We start from the raw sequence: 21,625 nt of genomic DNA on the forward strand, positions 1-21,625 counted from the left end.
TGCCTAAGAAGTGCTATCTAAACCCACCACATTGGAACCGGTGAGCCTGTCGCTCAGATAATGAGCATGTATGTTGTACAGTTCCCTTTTGTGGTTGGTGAGAGGAGGGCAAGACTCTGCTAAGCCTGCTTTGAAACAAAAAATGAGAGAAGGAAAAAACACCTGCATCACGCTACATGTTCATTTTATTGTATTTATAAATGACCCTTCCTTGAACAGAGCAAAGGGCTGTATGCGACAAAGGATTAAGGAACAAAACAAATACAAAACGAAAGCATTTATTATGTAACCATAATTTAAAAACACAACCCACACATTGCTGTTCAGGGAAACTATTATCACCTCAGAATGAAAGGGTTAGGAAAATAGAAACCATTTTAGTTGGCATATAAACCCCAACCACAAAGAAGACATGCAACTCTGGGGGGAGATCATTCCAGAGTCAAGGCCCCCAACACAGAGAAGGCCTTTTTATGAGTCCCCTCACCACAGATTCTCGTGCGGACTATGAGCAGAGTCCAGTCTTAAGGATGGAGTCGGCTGGTGTTGGATGAGGCTGTATTGCAGATATAGTTGAGCAGAACGAAGGATTGCTCTTTTGGGCAGAAGGATGGGAGCCACTGTGGTGTAGTGGTTAAATTGTTGGACTAAGACCTGGGAGAGTTGGGTTCAAATCCCCACTCAGACATGAAACTCACTGGGTGACCTTGGACCAGTCACTGTCTCTCATTTGAACCCACCTCACAGGGTTGTTGTGAGGACAGAATGGGGAAGGGGAGAACCATGTGCGCCACCTTGAACTACTTGGGGATATGAAAATAAATAAATAAATAAATAAATAAAATAACTTAAACAAATAAATACTTCAGGCAATTGTGCTAATTCCTCCAATGTCACAATTTCTGCTTCTGCTTCTTTGCGTATTTTAAGGGCCCAGTGTTTCATGGTGGTACGAGGGAGCCGTTTTAAAAGAAGGAATCCTTCCAAACCCTGTAGGTATTATGATACCCAACTACGTACCGTATTTTTCGCTCTATAACACGCACCTGAACATAACACGCACATCGTTTTTAGAGGAGGAAAACAAGGGAAAAAAATATTCTGAATGAAACAGTGGACGTATCATTTTTGTGCTTCATGCTGTGGCCACAGACATGTGATCTGATGGTGAATTTGGGGTGACCCAATGCAAAAATCCTGAGAATCCCTGTGGATCCATGCTTTGTAACCACGTTTTTGCACCATTGCAGCCCCAGGCAACAGTGGGTGCGTGATTTTGCGGGGGCAGGCTGTAGCCATGGACATGCTATGTGCTCTGATGGTGAATTTTGGCTGACCCAATGCAAAGATCCTGAGGATCCATGTGGATCCATGCTTTGTAACCACGTTTTTGCACCATTGCAGCCCCAGGCAACAGTGGGTGCGTGATTTTGGGGGGGCAGGCTGTAGCCATGGACATGCTGTGTGCTCTGATGGTGAATTTGGGGTGACCCAATGCAAAGATCCTGAGGATCCATGTGGATCCATGCTTTGTAACCACATTTTAAGTGGGGAGGGAAGGAAAAACACAGAAGGCTAAGAATGCAGGAGAGGGCTATAACGTGAGGAAAGGAAGGCAAAAGTTCCCCCCCCCACCCACACAAGCCAGCCAGCGCTCTCTCTCTCTCTCTCTCTCTCTCTCTCTCTCCCATCTGCATGTTTTCCGGCTGCCTGATATTTATTTTTTTTAATTGCCTTGACAGAAGAAAGCATTTTAACTGCATTAAGAACTATTTAGCAGCGAAACCTAAGCTTTGCCATCCCTTAAGAGGTACAGACACTGTAATCTTCCAGATCGCATGAATTTACAGGCAAAACACTGTTTAAGGATTTCATCCTTTTAAATTGAAGAAAGCATATTTGAATGCTGTGTGTCCCCAAAAACAAAAAGCAGGAAGTCAAATCAGAATTTTAAGCTGAACCTGTAATCTCTCTTCCCTTCACAAACATTGTTCCCTCCGAAGCACAGAGAGGAAAGTAACCACTTCCTCTTTTCCCCTCTGCTTGCCTGGAGGGGAGGGGCTTTCCCTGCTCTTTGTTCCGTTTCAGCAAACACAGCAACGAAACAGAGCGGGTGGGCAGAAAGACCCTGAGGCAGAATGCAGGAAAGCAGCTGCTTCCTCTTTTCCCCTCTGCTTGCCTGGAGGGGAGGGGCTTTCCCTGCTCTTTGTTCCGTTTCAGCAATCGTGAAGCCCGATTTGATTTTTGTCTGATTTTTCGGCTCCAGGGACCACACATTCGCTCCATAACACGCACAGACATTTCCCCTTCCTTTTCAGGAGAAAAAAATCTGCGTGTTATAGAGCGAAAAATACGGTATGTTGGAAATGCAAAGAAGTAAAAGCCTAACAGTGATTGTAAAACTCTACCCATTTGAAACGTTTTCACCACAAAAAAGCCAGTATTATGAGGTCTTTACAAACCACCTCAAAGGTATCTGGTTTAAGTTTGGCAAGAAGTCTTCGGCATGCTTGGAAAAGTGAAATAGCAAGCTGCACTGGTTCTTGTGTAACATCTATAGACGCCTTAACTTGGAATCATTATCCCAGGACACTGGCGAGAAAGCCATACCCCTACGAAGCACAGCATGCGGCTTTTAACTACTAAATGCTGCAGCTCAGCCCATTCATATTTAATCTCTGTTCAGCTTTTATGCTGCTCCTTTGCGTTCAGAGTCTCTCCACGGACGTTGTAAAGTATTTACCAGGCTTAGTGCTACAGGTCCCAGAGGGAAACATGGAATTCAAATTACAGACCTGAAGGTGAATGTACTAGCTGCTGAATATTCATGAAGGCAAACATGATCCTCTGATTCCCAGGGTGATTATCTTCAGTGAAAATACGTTACTCCAGCTCTTCCGAAAGGTTTGGAAACTGAGGGCATATTTTCAAGACCCTCTGTATAGCTGCAAGGTAGGTACTGGGCTCCTTGAACACAATGCCCACCCTTCAATAGATGGATGATAAACCAGTAGGTGCTGCTGACCAGGTTTAAACGTTTGCAGCTGGTGCACTTCGCCATTAGGTTATTTATTTGAGCGGTGCGGAGAAGTTTGATTCGTGCAGAATTACTCACTGAAACTGGCAACTACACCGGACAGCAGATACGGCCTCTTCTTCTCTGTTGCATTTTCAGAAAAGGAACCGTGCTAAAATATGAATTTCCCAGACTTAGCCGGAACACAGCTGTTGGAAACAGTGTCCTGGTCGGAAATTGCAACCGGTTTTCCTGGTGGCAACTGTTGTTGGAAGTATAGATTTTGGCAAATTTCCTTAAAAAGCGCTCAAAAACAACTTCTTTTAAAAAGATCTTGCAACATTTGTGTCCGGATTTTCACTTTTTGAAATATGGCAGCCCCAGTGAACAGTCCGTTCTTAACCTGAAACTGTTCTTAACCTGAAACACCACTTTAGCTAATGGGGCCTCCCGCTGCCGCTGAGCCACAGGAGCACGATTTCTGTTCTCATCCTGAAGCAAAGTTCTTAACCCGAGGTACTATTTCTGGGTTAGCGGAGTCAGTAACCTGAAGCATCTGTAACCTGAAGCATATGTAACCCGAGGTACCACTGTACAAAACATCTCCTGGAGACTCACACCATATGATGTTTATTATATTTATTTATATCAGGCTTCCTCAAACTTGGCCCTCCAGATGTTTTTGGCCTACAACTCCCATGATCCCTAGCTAGCAGGATCAGTGGGTCAGGGATGATGGGAATTGTAGTCTCAAAACATCTGGAGGGTGGAGTTTGAGGAAGCCTGATTTATATCCTGCCTCCCCTCCCCCCGCCCTGTTGGGATTCGCAGGATGATGAGTAGGTCTGCAGGCTTCAATAGGCTGATGCAATACTCTGTGAAGTGCTGGGTCAGAGTGACTCGGCAGGAATGTGATTGGCCATCACCTGTTTTAGAAGGAAAGCCTGTTCAGCAGTAATTGTGGTTGTGGTGTGGTTGTGCTGTGGTGTGGTGGAGCTGTGGTGGAGAGTATTTGTTTGCCTAAGGTGCAGGTACTCTGTATGAACTGCTTTTGTAAATACTTGTATATAGCTCACATTAAAAAGACTGCGACACGCCCCTGGACAGAGACTCAAGGTGGCTTAGAGCTAAATCAGAAACAGCGAAAAAGCAATACTTTAAAAACAACTACGATTAAACAGAATATATATCTCAATAGGTACAACAGAGACTCTTAATCTCAGGGTTGTGGGTTTGAGTTCTACATTGGGTAAAAGATTCTTGCATTGCAGAAGGTTAAAGACCCATGTGGTCACGTCATACTCTACAATTCCTGTATGTGTGTGTGTGATATATAATTAAAACATAGAGATCATTACAATAAAAACACAACAGCAGCAGCCCTTTCCTTAAAAACAATCTGTTCCCCCAAGCCTGTTGGAACAAGAAATATACACAATTAAAAAATGAAGTTTAACAGTACTTGCCCTCCCAATAACAGAGAGTTGACTCCAGTTAAGTCAAAACAGCTTCCAATTGTGCAAATAGTGTCTTCTTCCTCTCCTCTCCCTTCACGTCTCCTTCACTGCCTCCAAATCTGGAGAACCTCTCAACACATATAAATTATTATTATTATTATTATTATTATTATTATTATTATTATTATTATTGAATAAGATGTCCCTACTTTTGCCAGGCAGGTAGCGCTGTGGGTTAAACCACAGAGCCTAGGACTTGCCGATCAGAAGGTCAGCGGTTCAAACCCCCGCAATGGGGTGAGCTCCCGTCGCTCGGTCCCTGCTCCTGCCAACCTAGCAGTTCAAAAGCACGTCAAATTGCAAGTACATAAATAGGTACCGCTCAGGCGGGAAGGTAAACGGCATTTCCGTGCGCTGCTCTGGTTCACCAGAAGCGGCTTAGTCATGCTGGCCACATGACTCAGAAGCTGTACGCCGGCTCCCTTGGCCAATAAAGCGAGATGAGCCTAACGGTCTCCCGCGATTGGACCTAACGGTCAGGGGTCCCTTTACCTTACTTTCATCAGGGAAATGTTTGCTGATGTGGCACTCCATGGATCAGTTGCTCAGCTGGTCCATTAAGCTTGCCCCTTAATACTCCCTCCAAATACAGCTTGTGAGCCCACCTAGGTGAATGAAACCCACCAGCAATCTAGGGCGGCCTGCCAGGGACCTCTTTGCTGCCTGACTATAACTGTAAAAATGGAACAGGCAGTCCACACTCCATAGTTGGCAAGTTGTTTTGTGCTTCACGGGTCACAGGTTTTGCAGGCTTGCTCCCGGCTCTGTGGTGACTGGCTTCTATTTGCCCATATTAATTCAATCTGGAATGAAAGGGCGACATCTTGCCTTCCATTGCTGCTTTGCTCTGCAGCTGGAGCCTGGCGCTCAGAAGCAAACGCTCCACTTGCTGGCACGGCAGTAAGACATCTGGGGACCGATTACCGCAAAACAAACACTTTCTTATGCTCAAGCCTCTTCCAGTCTCTGTAGTGAGATCTTTGTTGAAGCAGCAGTAAACAAGCTCTCGCTACAGAGAGAATTCAGATTAGCTGGTGTAGGCGGCTGATTAGGAATTCTATTTAGCCAATTATTCTACATTTGTAGAAAGCTCAAAACATGCTTGCTTATTTTTCTCCTCCAAGTACAGCGAACACTCGGGTTGCAAATGTGATCCCTGCGGGATGCACATTCGCAACCTGCAGCATTCGCAACCCGCAGTGGCGTGTCTGCACACACACGGGTTGTGATTCGGCGCTTCTGCGTATGCATGACCACCGAAACCCAGAAGTAACCCGTTCTAGTACTTCCGGGTTTCGGCGGTCCACAATCTGAAAAAATGCAACCTGAAATGTTTGTAACCTGAAGTATGGCTGTATTTACGTAGGAGATCCAGTGACTTTGGAGCATCTGACTTAAAGCCATGCCGGAAGAAAAGGCAGGGCTCATTGGCACTCTGACAACCCTGTCTCTCCTTTGTTTTAATAATAATAATAATAAAATAATAATAATAATAATTTTTTATTTATATCTCGCCCTCCCCAGCCGAAGCCGGGCTCAGAGAGGCTAACAACAGTAAAATAATACAGCATTCTAAAATCACTTCATTATAAAATCAGTTCAAATCAAATTGATGGCAACCATTGGGCTAGAGTTCTGTGAAGAATTACCAAAGGAGGGTCTCAGGCTGTGCCTTGGCCAAAGGCCTGGTTTTGCGATGGTGAGCACTTCAGGGATCAGTGGCTTGCAGCTTAGCCCAATATTTTATGTTATGGGCACGGTGGGCTGGGGGAGGGTTTCTTCCACTGAGTGCCTTTTGCTTCGGAATGATTAGATGGCAGGAATGATCAGTGCAGACTTCTGAGTGGCCAGAAGACGCCAGCAAGAGCTGCTTCACACATTACAAAATGGCCACTCGAACAAGGGTGTAGGAAGGGGGGGGTGCGGGGAGTGCGGTCCGCCCTGGGTGTCATCCTTGAGGGGGGTGACAAAATGCCACTTTGCGGGGGGCGGCACTTACTGTTGGTTCTGGCCTGCAGCACGTCTCTCCTGGGAGTGACACGGTGGCTTGGGGCCCCGCGTTGCCTGAAAAGGCAGCGTGGGGCTTGCGCCCACCAGGTGGACTCCTTGGGCAGCTTGTGCCCCCATGCGCAGATCGCCATGGCACCGTGCATGGAAGGCTGTGGTGCTCCCCTGGGTGGAGCACCACGGCACCCCAGTTTGTAGATCGCTGCTGTGGCCCTGTGTGCGGATCGCCCCGCACCCACCGCTACAGGTTCCAAAGCAGCTAGCTATGCCCCCGCACCCGAAAACCATGCGTTGCAACAATCCCATATGACAATTGCACTGTTGGGTATGGGAGGCTGGTCCTTTAGGGCGAATGGGGTGCTTGCTTCCCAACCAACCTTAGTCTGCCCTTCACCACCCTCCAATTGCCTGCTTTCTTACTCCAGGGGGGTGGCACCACCTATCACATACTCTCCAACATGCTGCAGAGGGAAAACCTGGGCGCATGTCATTTTTGGAGCTGGGCTCTTGCTGGAACCAGGTGACTCGCGCAAGAGTACCCTCCCCCAAAACAGATGTCTTTGGGGGCTGCTCTCTCACGGGAGCCAAAGCAGGACACCCCAGGATGCATTCAGAAGCCGGGATGGCTTCTGTAATTCTGGGATGTCCACAGTTGAGGGCGTACGTGCCCAACTCCCTCACTTTAGTTCCAGAGTTGCTTTTGCCGAACTCGTGGGGAAGAGGATGGAGAGAAAAGTAGGATTGGTTGACTCTGCTTGCCCTTGGCTCAGACTCTGTCTACTGTTGGCTTTCTGCCCTATTAGTCTTAAAGAGCCACAGCCATGAGTTTTTTTGTGTGTGTTTTCACTTGCTGAAAGACTTAAGGGCTTAGCCACACTGACCTTTTGTCCTGCCCCTTGCATGCACTGCTCACGCTTAAAACCTCTGTGTCCTAGCATTTTGTGTTTCGTTTTTGCCCCGGAGCTTTCCCTGTGAAAACCCTGTTTAGTGCTCAGTTGCAGCAAACATCCATTTGGGTTTTTCATGGATTGAGCTTTTGAGCTTTTAAGCACGGACCATGTCTGGAAACAGCAGGGGAAAGCTAAGTGCAGATAAGTCCCAACACAAATTCTTACTTCTCAGATTCCATATGCACTACACATTCAAAACAGAATCTTACCACTTGAAACAGTCATGGCTTCCTCCCCAAGAATCCTGGGAACTGAAGTTTATTAAGGGTGACAAGAGTTTTGAGACCCCTATTCTCTTCACAGAGCTCCAGTTCTCAGAATGGCTTAACAGCTGACCCGCCTTTCTAGGGAACTCTGAGAACATAGCTCTGTGACTTTCTCTGGATACAATCACACACCAGGTTTAAGAAAACAAGAAAGCTAATCTTTATTATTGGAAATCCATGTTGGTAGGAAAGTTCCCCAGATCTATCATGCTATAATGGAGGTGCAATGATCTATGCTTGCCCTCATGGCTGCTCTCATGGGGGAAACATGAAGAAGGAAGAAGGAAAGGAAATATGGCATGAGGTCAGCAACCCTAGGAGTATCAGCCTAGCGTTGAAGGAAGATCAACAGAGGTCAGGGCAAGATGGGCAGTCTAGGAAGCTTGGAGGTTCCTCTCTCTTATTGCCTTTCTCATAAAGATATACAGTGGTACCTCTGGATGCGAACGGGATCCGTTCCGGAGCCCCATTCACATCCTGAAGCGAATGTAACCCTCATCTGCGCGGGGCGTGATTCGCCGCTTCCGTGCATGCGCGTGACATCATTTTGAGTGTCTGCGCATGTGCGAGCGGCGAAACCCAGAAGTAACACGTTCCTTTACTTCTGGGTCACTGCGGAGCGCAACACAAAAATGCTTAACCTGAAGCTACTTCAACCCGAGGAATGACTGTATCAGTCCACAGTACAAGCTGTGCTGGACCTCAGACAATTTCTGCAAAATGCACCAAGCTTAGCAACTATGCACTCACGTAGGGCTCATCCAGACTTCCTTTTGTGTTGTGTTTATGGGTTGCCATACGTCCAGAATTTCCCGGACATAGCCAGAATATGGCAGTCAGTAACAGTGACCAGGCAGAAATCACTGAGGTGTCTGGGAAAACCCATATGTATGGCAGCCTATGTGTCTATATTTTTTGCGAATTTCCTTTAAAAAAAGCTCAAAAACCTCTTTTTTTTTTGGAGATCTTGGAAGAAAAAAAGCCCAACAACTTTTGTGTCTGGATTTTCACTTTTTGAAATATGGCAAGCCTCCTTGAATGTGCCATGTACGAGCACTTTTTTTTTGTCCTGTCACTTTCCTGGCAGAAACCCACTCTTTGCAGCTAAATCGAAGCAAACAGCAACTCACAGAAAATCCAAATGGCTGTTTGTTCCGATTCAGTGTTAAAGAGTGGGATTTTGCTGGGAAAGAGCTGGGGGGGGGGAGAAAAAGTGCTCTGACACAGCGCTTTAAAATGCAGACCTGCGCCTAAAAAGCACGAGGTGAAAGGTAACTGTGCCTGAGCCCCCCAAGAGAAATAAGATATTTGCATCTGTCCTTTGTTCACAACAGCCGTGAGGGTGGATATGGGTCCTGCTATTCAATAAAATGTGGGCATGGTCAGGATGAGCCAGCGCAAACAGGAACTGAGCAAGAAGAGTGAACAGTCTCACCAGGGCCCTGTGGGGCAGTTGTTGGGAAAGCCTGATGGAGCTAGTCTTAAAATCATAATGATTTCCACAGGCGGGAGAAGCCTGTGAACTTGAGATTCGGCTGGCACCCTTTGCGCCTCCCCTACTCACGGGGAAACCCTGATTTGGGGATCCGGAGCGAAGTGGGGTGAGTGGCGCGGTGCTTCGAATTGACTGCTTCTTTCACGGAGTGAAGCCGCATCGCTGTTGCCGGAGAGCGCTGACTTTTTCCCGTGGACAATTGGATTTTAAACAACTACCCGTGAGTAGAAGGGAAAATTAGATCCTTAAATTCATTAATTTCGCATCGAAACGGGAAGGTTCTAAACAGGAAGTCCGCCTTCCTTTTTTGTAAACAGATTGAAGCAAAGAAGTTGCAAGTTAAAGCCTTGGAAAGTTTATTTTTGTAAAGGATTAAATCTCCATCGGTTAAAACTATTAAACCCCCCTTGGAAGCAGGAAAAGAGGGGGGAAATTTTGGACCTAGTGAGCCTGCAGGAGAGAGTGAAAAACCAAATTACCACTGCTCCGAACCTGGAAACGGGCTGCCAGAAAGAGTGACTTTTTTTGACAGCTAGCAATAAGAGAAATATATTGTTTCCATTGTACTCATCTGCGTTTAAAAAGTAGGAAAAGAAACTATCTTTATAGTTTAAACTGTGTTTGAAAGGATTGATACAAGTGGAGACTGTTTCCCTCTAGAGGGAGCTTTTGAAACTGTTACAAGAGTGGAGCTGGGGTTTTTCCAGTTGCAAGATAAGAACTGTGTGAAATAGAGATCGACCTTGGACTTTAAGAATGTTGACAGAAGGAGCCTTAGTGACTGTATTATGTAAGATAAGCTATTCGTTGGAACAGCTCCACAAGAAGACGGACGCTATGAATACCAAACTTGAGAACTTGGGACAAAAAGTGACTAATTTGGAACAAAAAGTGACCATTAATACAGAAATTGTTCAGGATTTGACACAGGAACCTACCTTGACAGGACAAACTGGGGAGAAGATGAAGGAGAATGTTGGTGTTGTCAAACCTAAAATAATACAAGTGGAAGCCCCAGTTTTACAGAGGCAAACTGAGGACTATAAGTGGAGGCCTTTTATGAATGAATATAGAAAAAGTCAGAATTTGAAGATTGGAGCCCTGTTTGGATTGAAGAAGGAAGGTTGGATAGGCTCTTTCATGCAGAGATTTACTGACCTTTGGGTTTTGAATCTGGGTCAGGAGGTGATTGGAGTTGTGGGGGCCTTTGGATCTGGAGGAGCCTTGAAACATGATTTGAGATATTGTATGGACACTGGTTTTAGCTGTGGAGAGTTGGTTGGTCTGTCGAGAGGGAATGGGGGCATGGTTGGGTCGGGGCTCCCCCAAGACCTGTGCTTCAGCACCCACAGCATCAAAGAATATGAAGAAAAACTGCAGAAGGGACTTGGAAAAGATTTAAGAGCCTCAGACAGAAGATCTCCAGGTTGATGAACTATATGGAATGGATGGAAATGACTGGCAGAATCCGAGACCAGGGAGAAGAGATGGTGGTAGAAGATTGGGAAAGTTTAAAGTTTATATATAGAAACATTGTAAATTTAATGAGTGTTAGAAAATTGTTGGAATGAAATTTTATGGCTTTAGCAGAAATGTTATAAGGAGTTAGGTATAAATAAGTATTTCAGTATTAATGGAAAATAAGGTACAAAATATGTTAAGATATTTATAATGATAAAAATAGAGAAAGATGGAAAGGAATTGCTGAAACAAGTAATAGAAGTGGAATACAAAAAGGGAGGTGAGAGGAGGTCGATGAAATAAGGGAATGAAAGATAGAGTAATGAAATGGTATGATATATGTTTTTAAATTGTTGTTCTTTTGCTTTGTTTAGTTTAGTGTGTTAAGGTTGTGTTTTGTATTGTTTATTGTATTGTATTGTATTGTTTTTTCTTTTCTTTCTCTTTTTTTCTTCTCTGCTCTATTTTGTCTTTTTCTTTCGCCTATTTTCTTCTTTTTTCTTTTCTTGTAAGTTTTAAAAGCAATAAAGATTATTAAAAAAGAAGAAGAAATAAAATCATAATGATTTCAAGCTGCCACAGAGGGGGCTTGATTTGGGCTGTGATCAGATGCGGGGATGGACGGACCACCTTTCTATTTTGCCTTTTTGCAATGAAACTATTGAGCTATTTGGCTCTTAGAGGGAACCACTAGAGATACTTGTGTGTTGCAAAGGATACTTAGTTGCTTTAGGGACGTGGGTGGTGCTGTGGTCTAAACCACCGAGCCTCTTGGGCTTGCCAATTGGAAGGTCGGTGGTTCGAAGCCCTATGATGGGGTGAGCTCCCGTTGCTCTGTCCCAGCTTCTGCCAACCTAGCAGTTCGAAAGCATGCCAGTGCAAGTAGATAAATACGTACCACTGTGGTGGGAAGGTAAACGGCGTTTCCATGCGCTCTGGCTTCCATCATGGTGTCCTGTTGTGCCAGAAGCTGTTTAGTTATGCTGGCCACATGACCTGGAAAGCTGTCTGTGGACAAACAGCGGCTCCCTCGGCCTAAAAGTGAGATGAGTGCCACAACGCCACAGTCGCCTTTGACTGGACTTAACCATCCAGGGGTCCATTACCTTTTCTACCTTACTTAGTGGCTTCAAAAGGGTAGGATTTAAATCAGTAAAATGGCATGGGAAGGAAAGCATCAAGCCCGTTTCCTGAGCAGCAGTACCGTCCTAATTCTTATATCCTCCCCCTCCCATTGCAGCTGCCGGAAACATGGGAAAATAACCTATTAATGGATTTCTGCAGCAACTTTGGCTGTAACTCAGCCTGAAATACCAATCAGAATCTGATTACAAACAGGTTCCTAAGGTAAGGCTAAAACCCTCCCAAAGTCTTGAAACGACTGAGCCCGCTAATTAACAATCTACGTCTTTGCCTCCTACACAGTAGGAGAAACCTCCCCACCTTTCAATCAGAGAACTAACGCTTCGGAAAAACGAAGGAGACTAATTTAAGGAATAACTTGTATTTACTTCAAACTCCCCAGGCGACATATGATTCAAAAAGCAATTGTGCAAGTAAGAAACGTATGGTGCCATCTTGTATGTCAGAGTAGTATAATTTGGAATAATTCAATAGGAAATAATAAACGCCAGGGAGGGGGGAGAAGACAGCACTCAATAGGTTTAATTCTTCCTCTTGGTATGGTGGCCCAATGAACATAGAAACCTGGGAAGCTGCTTTAGCCGTTGGTCCATCTAATTCAGTACTGTCAACACTGACTGGTAGCAACTCTCTAGGGTTTCAGGCAGGGAGTCTCTCCCAGCCCTATCCGGAGATGCCAGGGATCCGCACCAGCATTATTAATTATTATTAATTATTATTATTATTATTATTATTATTATTAATTTGTATACTGCCCTTCAATCACAAATCTCAAGGCAGTTCACAACAGAAAAACACAATAATAATGATAATTGCATGACAAGCTGCCCCTGCTGAAATTGCCTCTTCTAAACAACTGTCTTGCCAAATGCAAGGTGGCTCTTTTAAAATGAGATTCAGAAGTAATACAAAACACAAGTGAGTGAGAAGATTAAAGGTTTTGTTCTAAACAGCAAGCAGTATATACATACCAAGCAAGCACTTCAATCTGCCACGTAGAAGCCCTCAAGAAGCGGCAAAGTGACTCCCCCAGGTACCCTCAGTTTGCATGGCCCTGCGGCCGATCAATTCCATGCACGAGCTTCTCAAAAAACTCTGCCCACAACCATCCAATTTATAGTTAGCTAGCCTGTGTTGCTTGCCCGACTGGCTACATGCAGAGCATTCATTACTGGCTAAGTGGAGATTATTCATTAGGCACCCCCTCCCAATGCCTCACTTTCTCAAAACAATGTCCAACATCAAAGAAGGTACCTAGCACTATCACTTCCTCCCAACTGACTAGGACACTAAAGGCTGTTCTTCATGCCATCAAATAACTTAACAACAGACAAGAAGGCCGGGGGGGTGTGGGGGACAGAGGCAGGATGGGGAACCATGTCAGACCACTAACTCCTCAAAGTACAATTTATCTTCTGGATAGCTTGCCCATACAACAACTAACAAAGGTGCAGGAGCTCTGACCTCATTTTCACCTGGCTGTTTCACCTCTTGAAGAGTACCACTGACATATTGTGGTGGAGGATAGGAGAGGATTAAAGGGGCCAGAGACTGGCAGAACTGAACTAATAATTGGCAAATCCATACTGTCATTTAATGTGGATATATACACACCTCCTGGCAAATAGAAGGGGAAGAAATGGAGGCAGTGAGAGATTTTACTTTCTTGGGCTCCATGATCACTGCAGATGGTGACAGCAGTCACGAAATTAAAAGATGCCTGCTTCTTGGGAGAAAAGCGATGACAAACCTAGACAGCATCTTAAAAAGCAGAGACATCACCTTGCCAACAAAGGTCCGTATAGTTAAAGCCAGGGAAGTTTTTAATATGTGACATTTTAGTGTATTTTTCATCTTTGTTGGAAGCCGCCCAGAGTGGCTGGGGAAACCCAGCCAGAAGGGCGGGGTACAAATAAATTATTATTATTATTATTATTATTATTATTATTATTATTATTATTTTCCTAGTATGGAAGTGAGAGCTGGACCATAAAGAAGGCTGATTGCCGAAGAATTGATGCTTTTGAATTATGGTGCTGGAGGAGACTTTCAAGAGTCCCATGGACTGAAAGAAGATCAAACCTATCCATTCTGAAGGAAATCAGCCCTGAGTGCTCACTGGAAGGACAGATCCTGAAGCTGAGGCTCCAATACTTTGGCCACCTCATGAGAGGAGAAGACTCCCTGGAAAAGACCCTGATGTTGGGAAAGATGGAGGGCACAAGGAGAAGGGGACGACAGAGGATGAGATGGTTGGACAGTGTTCTCGAAGCTACCAATATGAGTTTGACCAAACTGCGGGAGGCAGTGGAAGACAGGAGTGCCTGGCGTGCTCTGGTCCATGGGGTCACGAAGAGTCGGACATGACTAAACGACCATACAACAACAACAACAACCCACATTAATTATCCATTGCCTGTATGACATTGACCTCTAAATCGCTGCCTTCCCACACTTCTCCCTCGGTCAGTCTAGATTTTCTAGCACCAGGGATATGCCAAAAAACCTGAGAGTGTGAGCAGGGGTGTCGTGTCAAGTTTCACTGCCTGAGGGGAGAACAGGAAGGTGCCACCCCACCACAGCCTCCCTTATCTGGGTCGTGCGGCAGCACCCTCAAAGCAGCATTGGCAACAGGAGGGTCCAGTGAGATCTCATTAGATCTCTGCAGGGCCCTTCCTCTTGGCATTCCACCACCTGAGGCAGCTGCCTCAGCCTGCCCCATGGACTGGCCAGGCCTGGGTGGGAGAGAATCTGGATTGTGGGAGGGGGAAGTGTGGGAAAGCTGTGATTTAGAGGACAATGAAATATGGATCACTGATAATTAACTGTAAGAGAGATGTTTGTTAGCCAATGTGGGGGGTGGGGGAACAAAGAGAATATTATTCTTCAAATTTAATCCTCTTGCATCCTGCTGAGCCGGGAGAGATGATGGGAAAGGGTAGATAGTCTGGTTAAAATATACACAGGAAAGGGAAAAATAGAAAACCTGTCCCAGCAGTGCTACACAGCATATGTTCAGCTGGCTTTTTGACTGATGAAAGCTGATGAAAAATTGATAGGGTACTTCTGGGCCCCTTGGAAGGATGCCTGATGGAAATGCAAATGACCGCGATGCCTATAAATCTGTAGGTGTTGTTGGCTATAGAGCCTGTTTAGAACAGCAAGTTCTGAGCTACCTTGGCTGCATCCAACATCCCTTCCTGATGATGTGACCCCCCCCCCCCCCCGTTGCACTGAGAGCTGATCACACAGCATAGATTTCAAAGAGACCCAACAGCCTGCTTCAAGGGCTCCTGCCAAGCGAAACAAGGCTGGTGACTATCAAATGGATGGCCTTGGCTGTGGGACAGCATCCCCAGAGAGGCTCACCTGGCTCCTTCTTCTCCTTACATTAAATAAAAATAAATCAAGAAATACAAACATTGAAATATGATCAATCAAAATAAAACATAAAAGCAATATGTAAACAGCAGCAATAGCAAATGAAAGGTACTTTTTGAGGGTTAGGGTTCAGTATGCCTGCAAAACAGTGATAATATTGAGGCATCCTGTGTTTGCATCTTTAGGATTTTGTCCCAGTTTTCTTTGGGGGGGGGGGAAATAAGAAAAAATCCCTATTGTGGAATAATTTCACAAATTTAGTCAAGGTGAGTGAGATGTTTTTGAAAGTGGTGTTTCGCAAGAATGCTATTACGGCCATCTGTTGCTGCAGCAGAGATCTTTGATCCATAATTCAGAAGCAGTGATTTATTCATTATTTAATCCATCTCTATCCACGCTTTTCTTCAACAGAGCGCAGGGCAGCAGACCCACAGAGTTCCCAGCTAGTGACATCTGATGAAAACAAGCAACGGGAGCTGAAATTCCCAAGGTTTGCTTATTCGTCTCGTGTCTGGAATGGAAGTCAATGCTATGAATCTGTCAGGTCTTTGCTGCCGCCGCAAATGATGAACTAATTATTACACCCCCCTACCTGCATTTCATTTCATTTCATTTGCTTTGAAATGAATGGGGTAGAATAACGTAATGACATTGTAACATATGTAACAGCAGACAGCAAGGTGAGGAACACAGTTTATGGCAGAAGACAAACTGCAGCAGAACGGAAATAGTGGTACATGTGGTGAATACGGGAAGAAATGGAAAACAGTGCTTTCTGACATCCCTGAGGCTGCAGTCCTACAACCAGAATTTGGGGAGCAAGCCCCACTAGTTCCCCATCCCTGCTGTAATGTTTATGGCAGATCCATTCCCTGTCCCAGTCCGGGATTTTTGAATGCTCTGAGCTAACCAGAGACTAATCCACTCCAGGATTTTGCAGCAAGGGGAATTCTGGAAGGAAGGGGAATTCTGCAAGAAAAGAACTCTTAAAAAAAAATCTACTACGCAAAGTCTGGGTCCAGATTCTTATTTCTAAGAGTCCCTGGCTTCTGAACGCAACAGTCTCCAGCTCCCATCGGCTCCAGTAAATGGTCAGGGATAATGACAGTGGTAGTTTTAGGGGATTACGGTTTATGCCCAAATGCACCAAAGTGATGAAAGCTTTAGCACTTCATTAATGTTCCCCTCTCCGAGTTTCATCCTAAAGCTTTGATCAGTAATAACCCAGTGCCAGTGGCTAGTAATTAGCTAGCACCAGCACCTCCCTCGATAGAAAATAAATGTATTATTAAGTGCAAGCTTTGGTTCTGCCTAAATGTGAGTGAAGCCAGGGTGGGCAGATTTAATTCACACCTATATCTGCAGTTCTTACTGGAGTGAAAGTTAATTGAAATGGGCTTCTTCAAATTATTTAATGCCGACGTGAAGTCTCATCGTCTCTCCCGCTTTCCAAAAGTGAGGCAAGTGTGCTGTTCACTTGGCAGCCAGAGGGTGGCACTGCAGACTCTTGGATAGTCCCTAGCCAGGTTAGCCGGCTGGAGAATTACCTGGGAGCATCTTTGCTCAGTTCTTAACGCTGGGATTGGAGAAGGCAATCTATTCTGCGCTGTGTTAATGCACTATGGGATGTCCACGGGGTGCATGCAAACATGGAAGTGCTGCCTAAGTAACAGTGCGCCTATTATTCTGATTACCCTTCCAACTTCTCCAGGGCTGAAATCTTGCTAGATGGGGTCAGGGTTAGGGGAGGCGTGCCCCATTTCATTTCTTATGGGGAAATGGGAATGTACCCCTCCCTGCCCCTTCACTCCCCCCCCCCAGCCCCTTGCTGCCACTCTTACCTGTATTGCACGACGGTGCCGGTGTAACAGTGGCAGTGGCGCCGGCTTCCATTGAGTGTCAGGTGTGCATGCAGGAGCCAGGTCCTGTGACCAGTAGGACTTTGCAGGACTGGGGCCTTCCAAAGTTTGTTCTGAAGAGGCAAGGTGCGGCCACACAGGTGAGGCCATTTGGTAACTCACAGCACCTGGTGGCAAGAGCCGGGAAGGGATATAAGGTCAGCATTTCCCTTCGGTTCTTTGCCACAGCAACACGTTTCCTGCCTTGCTGCGTTTGGCTCCTTGACCCCTTGCTTCTTGATCCTTGGACCTTTGACTTTGTGACTCCTTGCTTCCTGACCCTCAGACCCTTGGTTTCTTGACTCCCAGTTCTCTGACCCTCGGACTCTTGGCTTCCTGACTCCTGGCTTCTGGACTCCTGTTCCTGCTCCCATCCCGCCATCTTGCCCCCGGTCCCGACATCACCAGCCAGAACTTCAATCACCCATGAACCAGACTGTGACAGTGAGATCTTGCCAGAAACCGTTGCCTCTGCTGGTGAGGCTTCTCCACTGGAAATGGGGTGGGGGGTGGAGGCGATGCAGGTGCCTGCTCTTGGACTTCCACTGCTCAAGGCAAGCGCCTCACTTTGCCTCATCAGTGGGCCGGGCCTGGGTAGGAGCTTTCCGTGGGTTGCAGCTGACAATTATACCCTCCAACATTTCTCCGATGAAAATAAAGGTAAAGGTAAAGTTAAGTCCTGACAGTTAAGTCCAGTCGCAGACGACTCTGGGGTTGCAACGCTCATTTCGTTTTACAGGCTTAGGGAGCCGGTGTTTGTCTGCAGACAGTTTTTCCGGGTCATGTGGCCAGCATGACTAAGCCGCTTCTGGCAAAACCAGAGCAGCTCATGGAAATGCCGTTTACCTTTCCGCCGGAGTGGTACCTACCGTATTTTTCGATCCGTAAGACACACTTTCCCCCTCCTAAAAGTAAGGGGAAATGTGTTTGTGTCTTATGGAGCGAATGCAGGCAGGAGGCTCTGCTCAGTGCTCCCTTTAAAGAGCCATGCAGAGTGTGTGTGCAGCTCTTGCTGGCTTTTCCCCGAGGAGGGAGAAGGGACTGATGTGGTATTTATCTACTTGCATTTTTGACGTGCTTTCGAACTGCTAGGTTGGCAGGAGCTGGGACCGAGCAACGGGAGCTCATCCCATCACAGGGATTCAAACCGCCGACCTTCTGACCGGCAAGCCCAAGAGGCTCAGTGGTTTAGACCACAACAGCACCCGCGCCCCTCCGATGAAAATAAGGATGTACTATTCCACCACCACCATCATTTTACTATTTATACCCCACCCATCTGACTGGGTTTCCCCAGCCACTCTGGGCAGCTTCCAACATATTTAAAAGCATAATAGAACATGAAACATTAAAAAACTTCCCTATCCATAGCTGCCTCTAGATGTCTTCTAAAGGTTGTATCTCCTTATCTTCTTGGCTGGGGGGGGGGGGGGGAGGGTCACCTAACTCCATACACTCCAAAATTTCTCTGATTAAAATAGGGACGTCCTAAGGGAACGTCCTATTCACAATACAATAAAAGCCATATACAAATAATTTCCTATATGAAATCACCTATAAACAATTGCATACATAAAACAAATTGAAAACCATTACATATATAAAAGTAGTTAAAGCGATGGTACTTCCTAAAACAGTTTCAAATCCTGTACAGATACTGAGAGGGTTTAAATGCTGATGCCCACCTCTTAATAGGAGTTGAAAGGTACATATTTGAACCACATCTGCAGCAGTTATGTGGGCTTGCTGGTTTTCTATGGAAACCAATTCAAGGTAGTAGTGGTTTAACCTTTAAAACTTTGGATGGCCTGGGACTTTCATGCCTTAAGAGCTACATATGCTTCCCTGAATGATTCAGCAGGTTGTACTGTCTGTTCCATTTCGGTGGCAGGTTTAGACGTCAGCAATCAAGAGCTGAGCATTCTAAGTGATCGTCCCTAAATACAGCTTTCTCTCTGAAGAGGTTAGGAGAGATGCAACTTCATTATCTTGCTGGAGGAGAGGTTGCAAGCCCTGCCTTTTCTGTTCTGGATTTTGATGAAGAAATCAGTTTTTCATCTGTAGTGGCATGTTGTTGATGCTGCTTTTTTTGTCCTCCTAAATGTATTTTTCTTTTATTTGACGCAAGTTGCTTTGAACTGCTGGAACAGCAGCCTAGGAGAAGTTAACTAAATAAATGTACAAAACAGAAACATACAAACAACAGGATACAAATCTGATGTTTAATGGAAATGGATTCTATTGAGAGATGCAGAACTGTTTGGGTTGGTCTTGTTGGTTGGCAGCCGTCTGTCTCAGGAGACAATGACAGAATGCACCTTTGGGGGTGAAATCAAACCATTGGAGAGTTACATGCCAATATGGGAGAGACATATTTTGTTGCAGCTGGGGCTGATGAAGGTGTTTGGTTGTGCTGATCCAGGTGTACCATGGCGTTTCTTCCTTCTGTGCTCCTCCCAGTTGCCCTTCCTCCTCCAGGGTACTGCCTGTTTTCATTATTGTGGTGGTGTCTGAGTTTCTGTCCATTAGGCAAGAATGAGATTCAAAATGGAGTAAGGGGAAGCCAACACTGACCTGGGTGGCAGAGGGCTAATCCACACTTACCTTTATTCTGCCCTTTCCAGGCACTGCCTGAGATTGAAAGCTTCATGTCTGAGTACCTTTGTTTGTTTTCGTTTTTGCTCCTGAGCTTTCCCAGTGAAAACCTGCTCTTTAAAGCTCAATCGGAACAAACGTCAATCTGCTGGAAATCTGAATTGATGGAAGTCACCTTCTGACACCACCTCCAGCTGTGAAGGAGCTGCTTTTTCATCACTGTATTTTCAGAAGTCATTTTGGGCACCAGAAAAAACACCCCATGTGGTGCACGGATGAGTTTAAACAAATAACTGTGCAATTAAATGGAAAGGGCTGATCACACAGGTCTTTTGCATAGGTAATTCTACAGCGAACTCCCTCCCTGACTTGTCCATGTGCTGCATCATTCACACACCTGGACATCTGTGGGTGCATGATGGACAAATGGCTCCTTCGTGGATGAGGACAGCATCTGAAAGGCTTTGCAAACAAGCCACAGACTGGGCATAGGAAAAACAGCAGGCATTTGAAAGCTGAAAAAGAGAAGAAGAAGCAAATATGCGAAGTGGTTTCCATGGTACATAATGTACTGTGGATGGGCTAATTGCTCACTTTCACCCAGGAATTGCTCTCTGGGCAATTTATAATTTTCTGGCTAGTTTTAAAATGGCAAGAGCGCTCATGTTAAGACTCCACATGTGGCATGCCTCCTGCTTTTAATGGAGATGTTCTGCATAGTCTACCTTTTGTGGAGTGCCAGCCTTGCTAGGGACTAGAGTTGATAAGGACCTGAGGCTTTTGGGATCCAATTTAGGTACACCAGCCTTCCCTGTTTTGCGTTAGACACAGGCAGCTCATAGGGACAACCTGTTCTCACACTCTGCATGTCCCTGATGGCAGGTTGTGCATAACACGGAGCTAGGGGAGAGGAGATATTTGTCAATTCTGGTTTCTCATTTTTTCCAGTCTTCCGTTCTCCACATTTCCACATCGGTTTCCATTTTTTAATTATTAAAAAGTCCTCATGGAAATTTCAGTGCAGATTTCTCTCAATATACAGATCTGAATACGTTTTTGCCTAATATACATATTTGTGCAATTTCCCCTGATATAATTTCATTTTTTGTATGCTATTTTCAACAATATATGCATTTTTATGCACTCTTAACTCTAGCATATGCATTATTGTGCACGTTCCTTGGTTGGAGAACCGCCTTGCAAAATTCAGATAAGCGTAAATTATGGCTGTGTTTTGGTTCACATACTAGTCTGGAAAATGTGAAGTGCTTGCACTCGCCTTTAAATGTGAACCAAGTCAAATTTCTCCCCCATCCATGTAGAGTGTGTTAGGGTTCACATGCATGCATTTATATTATGTGTATGCCACTTTACAGTCAAGACATATCTTCCTCCTGTTCAGAGTTTTACCTAAGACAGTAAAAGTTAACAGAGTTTATCTCTGGTGAGAAGGGATAGCTGGAACATATGCATCATGTTGCCTCCGAAAGGAGAGTTTTTAACCCCCACTTTTGAAATTAGCTGTCGGTACCTCAGCAAACTAAGATAATGTATTGGCATTTAACTTATATGAAAAGCAGGAGAGACAAAGTTTCTTGACAACCATTTTACTTCCTTTTAGACCTAAAAGCAAGTAGAGTTAAGAACAATCCTCACAAGGGATCCTTTGAGGAGTCCAATTCCTGGGAGTTTACCTTATTGAGGACCTCACTTGGAAAATCAACATAACTCAGGTGGTCAGAAAGGCCCAACAGAGATTCCATTTCCTCAGGGTCTTGCGAAAGAATAATGTTAAACAACAATTGATGAACTCCTTTTACCAGTCCATAATAGAAAGTGTCATTTCCTATTGTATTACAGTGTGATATGCTGGCCTGATGGGATGCAGGTGGTGTG

At 45.3% G+C, this 21,625-nt stretch overlaps 1 long non-coding RNA gene across 1 annotated transcript; it reads left to right on the forward strand.

Annotated features, from left to right (window-relative positions):
• Positions 1-11,896: 11,896 nt before the first annotated feature.
• Positions 11,897-20,559, forward strand: LOC308480284. The gene is made up of 3 exons (XR_013987993.1): positions 11,897-12,059; positions 15,648-17,611; positions 19,026-20,559. It is a non-coding gene; the product is annotated as an uncharacterized lncRNA (long non-coding RNA).
• The last annotated feature ends 1,066 nt before the right edge of the window (positions 20,560-21,625 follow it).

The sequence above is a fragment of the Podarcis pityusensis genome, assembly GCF_964106645.2.
Source record: "Podarcis pityusensis genome assembly, chromosome: 6".
NCBI lineage: Eukaryota > Metazoa > Chordata > Lepidosauria > Squamata > Lacertidae > Podarcis > Podarcis pityusensis.